A 5,379-nucleotide genomic window follows, 5' to 3' on the forward strand; every position below is an offset into this window, starting at 1 on the left:
ATTAAATGCATTTGTCGGCTTTAAGTGTCCCTAAGTGAAAAAGCATTGGCTCGTTCGTTCCTTGCAGCAGACATTGATTTTCTGCAGGATTTATTTGTTATACACATGTAATTACAAGCCGAAATTAATAATTTACACTGCAGTGAATGAGTGATCTGCCAAATGTCCTCTTTTTTCATCCCCAGTAGCTCAGCATTCTGAGTCGACTGAGGGCGATGTGGGGTCTTGAGAGATTTTTGAAGCTGCTTTGCCCTCTAGTGGCGACTCGCTGTGTCGGAGCCGTGGCAGCTCCCGAGTCCTCCCTCCCCTCCTCACTGACACATGAGCAAGCAGGCAGCCGGTGTAAAAAAAAAAAAAAAAAGCCGCAGCCCACAGTCAGAGCCTTTGAACAGGTAATAAGAGGACTTGTCAGTCTGCATAAGATGTCACATCAGCGGCTGCAGCTTCGAGAATTCTCGCAGTCTGACAGTAAATGAAATTAGCCGTTAGAGATTTCAGCACTTTATGAAACTTTACAAGGAGACTTTAATATTTACAAGGCTACTAAAAAACCTGGCAAAGGCCCTCCAGCTCGGGCTGACTTGCGCATTAGTGACACACTGTGGTTTGGTCCGGGGGAAAGAGCGACGGTGTGCAGAACCTGGCCGCATGGCCCAGTGATTTATCGTTTTTACGGTTTGTTGTGATCTGAAGATCCATCGGCGGAGAGAAAAACTTTGCGGTGGACGAGTTCCCAGAGCTCGTGACATCGAGCAGATTAAAAATCAGACAAACCCTGTGTTAATTCCACCGATAAATTTTCTGCTGCTGTGCGTGTGGCTAAGACAGAGACGTTTTATTCACCCTCAAATTTGAGTTAATTCGGGAGGAGAGACTCCCGCCGTTTCAGCTGGGGGGAAGTGGAACAACGGTGCGGTGATGAGGTACTTCCTGTGTGTGCGGAGCCCCCACTGAAATTGGCATTGGTGTTGGTGAAGAGTTCCTCGCCCCCCTCCCTGACAGTGGTAATGCGAGACAGACCGCGTGCCATTTGCCCACACGTCTCACTCGGGTGTCGTGACCAGACCAACTGGACAGGCCTGAAGTCCAACTCTGGCTTATCTCTCCGACACAGCATTGGTCAGTTCACACCCAGCCACTTGATCAGCCAGCCGCGGTTGCACGGGATCAGGGTCGACAGACGCTGGTCAGCATTCAGCTGCTTGGGGTTTTCTTTTCTTTTTTTTCCAAGTAGCTGAGGTGTGAGAGTGAAGAACAAGTGAATGACAGTGAGCGACTCCTCACGAAAACACAGACTATTCTGTTTTTGTTACACCTTTAACCATCTTTGACTTTAATCTGTCCTTGCAAACTTGATCTTTCACACAGTTTGGACCAAAATTATGAAAGCAACTCCCTCAGTCAGGTGGTTTTCTTCTTTTCACTATGTTAAACTTAAATAAGACTACTTATCCAAAGACATGTTGGATAAGTCATATATGTCATATATGGCCAAACTCTACAATTTCTATGTCTGTGAAGGTTCTCAGTCATCCAAGTCAACTAAACCCTTCTATTCTACCAATTCTAATTTATACAACAAAATATTTATGTTAGCAGAACACTCAAAAGTCACATTTGCATTGCAGCAGTTCACTGTGACTTGTGTCCAAAAAAAATGACTAACCCTGGTATAAAGCAGTCCTGCTCTCAGGCCACTGAAGTCTGTGGCAGTCAACAAAGTATTAAAATCTCCAGCAAGACAAATACCTTTTAAAGTACAGGTAGCACCCACGCACAAAAACGCAATCCCGCTCGCTGACACCGCGAGCCCACACCCGTCACACAAAATAAATGTTCCGCCCAATAGGGAAGCAATTTTTTGCAATGCATCACTTTAAGTGAAAAGACCTCTGCTGCTGTAACCGGCGTCTCTTAACCTTCCCTAATTTGTCTTGTCTTGTTATGAGCTGGATGTCTCCCCTCGGCAGCAAACTGTGGACCACATTGTGGTTTGTGACAGTCTGAGAGGACCAAACTGCGAGTCCGAGTCCCATTCAGCCGCATTGCCCCCCTCTAACCCACTCGCTAGACCACCGTGCAGCTGTTTCCTCCCTCATTTTCATCTCTTTTTCGAAGTGCAAGCGTTGCAACACGGACCTCTGGCACCCCCCGAGGTGCCGCTTCCTGTTGTCATGGCGCCGTCGTTAGCGCGCTGGAAACCAGAGGGCTTAGCCGAGGACGGGTCACTGCAACTTGATTTACTGCCGCCACCCCTCTGCAGCCATGCAAACATCAAACACAGAGTCTCAGAATGCCAGCCGGCCCGATAAGGAAGTGTTATCTGGGCGCGAAGGAGGCGTTCACCCTCCCGTCTCCGGCGTGGAAGAGGTTCCACGGAGGCATTTTCTGGCGTTACCTTGACCAACGAGTGCCAGGAGTAACAACAGATCTGCTTCTCCAGTGTGTCTAGCTCAGGCATGGGCAAACTATGGCCCGGGGGCCATATGTGGCCCGTTAAACTTTTTAATCCGGCCCTCCGAACTTAAAGAAATTATATTAATAGCAAGTAAGTCATAGAATAGCTGCATTTCATTCATTTTTTCAGCGTTTTAAGTTATTTCAATAAAGAGCAAAATACAGTGGGGCTTCAAAGACATTGATTTTGTTGAAACGCTTTTGTTTATTTTCAATGGACAGTAAAGCACTTGTTTTCTACATACCCCATGATATATTCAGAGTGCTTTGGTGACGTGGGTCACCAAAGCACTCCATCCATCTGCTCCTGCTTTGGCCCCTCTGTCACTGTTCAGAACATATTGTGGCCCACCAGTCAAACCTTTTGACTGGTGGGCCCACCCCTGGTCCATCTGATACGAGCCCTGCATGGTAACAGAACCTTCAGTTCCTCTTCGGCCTTGCTAGAAAAAAACCAAGGGGCTTTTCTTTGGAAGCAGCACGGCGCTCAGGACATCATCGCTCTTGCTCAACAACCTGACACATATTTTGGTGGGTTTGTCACCGCAAGAAGGAAGTTGTAAACCAGCAAGGCTCCCAGCGCAGGAAGTGCCTTTTCATTGTGCGCAAAGTCACCTTGAAAACACGGTGGTCCTCAGTACACCCCGCTCAGGAGCCGAGGAACAAAGGCTACAAGGATTTTTGATTGTTGATCAAGATTTAAAAATAAAAATAAAAATACAGCTTTGTCTGAAAGCGGCATCATCGTCTTTTGCCAGTCTGGGACATTTTCTAGGAACATGTTTCTGATTTCACAAGTTTTAATTTTTTTTTTTGTTTTAGCACTTGTTTATGTTGTGTTTATTCCCTCTCGTTTCCCCAGACACTTTGGTAACTCCAACCCTTCATTAAGCCCTTATTACGCACACCACTCCCTCCACATCTGGCTCGGGGCTCCCAGAATGCCTCATTTGCTGTGCATTTTATTGCCGTCGTATAGTTCGGAGTTGTAAATGACTGTGTGGCTGTGCATTGTCCTGTGTTGTGGCGAGCTTGGCGCTCTCGCCAGCCGGAGAGGAATGTTCACGGTCACGGATTGCGTGCTGGCATATCCCGTGAAATCCTTCGCATTTTTTATTTTATGTGTTGAACCACTTTGCAAACCGAACATCAGTAACATTTTGGAATTACGGCTTTATGTGGTCGAACATTTCCTGCAACAACACAGTATTTAGACATCAGTGGAAGTGAGTGATTTTTTTTTCTTTCTTGCTTGAAGATAGCTTAAGTTGGCTTTTGATTGGATGAGTGTTGGCTGGCCACATAGTGCCAGGATTGGCAGCTCTATAACTCCTTCTGACAGGTTTGCCATCTGTGTCAGTGAGCCACCGGGGAGCCAGAAAACCCAGCATCAACCCCACCACTGATAGATGCTGTTGGGTTTTCTTTCTTGGTCTGAAAACGGTCTTTATGTCACAGCGGGTGACAAATAAAACAGTATTTGTATGCTCTGAAATACGTTCAAACATCTACAAATATAATTTAGTGTAAAAATGAAAATAATGAAGCAAGCATTGACAGCAAGTTATAGTCTGAAAACATTGCGTATGAAGCACAACAGAAGGAATCTGTCACGTACAGAACAATGTACGGTCTGATTCCTAATTCTGGAGGTGATCGGGATTAAAGGGAAAGGCGACATACTGTGTGTGACAGACCAGGGGGTGGCTTTACACCAGCAACCCTCTCGCCGCTCCACAGTCTATTGTTTCATTGTTCTGCCTCGTTTCGCTTGGCAAATGTGCTCCACAGTGGCTCAAGTGTAAACTACAGTACACGGCAGGAAGGAAGAGGCAGCCAGTGGTGGGGGGTTGGGAGGCAGGATCTCAGACCGTAAAACCTGGCAGCCGCCCTCGTGCATTGTTCACGGTCGCCATTCCAGCCCAGTTTCACTGTCTGAGCTCGGCGTATCCTTTCCTCGGAGAGGCTGTAAACGCTGCTGCTGCTGCTGCTGCTGCTCATCAAACACCAAACAATCAGGTTGCTGCTTTTTTTTCCAAAGGAGACCCTTGCAGATAAAAAGAAAGATTCCACTGAAATTGCAGATAAAGTCAGTTACGATTCTGCCTTTATCAGTCAGCCTCACATCAGATTACATGCAGCTTGGTCATCAGCACAAGCACAGCACAGCACAGCAGATACAAAAGAAACATTTTCACTGTCTCAACAGTAGGTGAAAATCTTCCAATTCTCCTCTTGCAGCACCACCTTGTGGCCGCCCTCGGCCGCCCGCCTGCTCCACATCTGAGAGCGTTGACATTTGAGACAAATGCGTTGTTATATATCACTGGGCAGTTATTCTAGTTGACCTAATAAATGCAGCGTGAAAAATGTATTAGTCTTTCAACCGTATTTCAGCTTGTAGAAATGTAGGTAATGATTTTAAAGATGTCATTCTAAAATCCACTATAATTAATTTTGTGCAAGAACCTTAATGCAAAAAAATTCTCCAGCAAAATGAAAACCCCTAATCTGAAACTTTCATTTGGTGCCACAGAGAGTTTTTACTGCTTTTATTTTTCTTATTTTCATATCAAACGGTGTTTATTCTTGTCTCTTAACGCACGTGACTATCCTGTGCATAACTTTGCTTTGGAGCATTTGGCACGGCTGCAGCAGGAGTGTTGGACTTTTGTGGAATGCAAATGGTTCCCTGACCATCTTTTCATGTGATTTAGAGCTGTCACAGAGGCCAAGAGGCAGCAGCAGAGCCCAGACAGGAGGCTGGACATGACAATGAAGCTGGAGTCATGCAGAAAGTGCTCCGCCTGCTGGCCGGGCAGGGGGAGCTCACAGTATCAGGTCCAGGAAGAAACCTAGTGTTTACATTCTATGGGCAACACTGAGAGTCTCTTTAGCAGTTAAGAATCAAGCGTAATTTGC

Source organism: Nelusetta ayraudi, unplaced genomic scaffold (assembly GCF_046127955.1).
Source record: "Nelusetta ayraudi isolate G7.1 ecotype Tasmania unplaced genomic scaffold, CSIRO-AGI_Nayr_v1 ptg000060l, whole genome shotgun sequence".
NCBI classification, from domain to species: domain Eukaryota; kingdom Metazoa; phylum Chordata; class Actinopteri; order Tetraodontiformes; family Monacanthidae; genus Nelusetta; species Nelusetta ayraudi.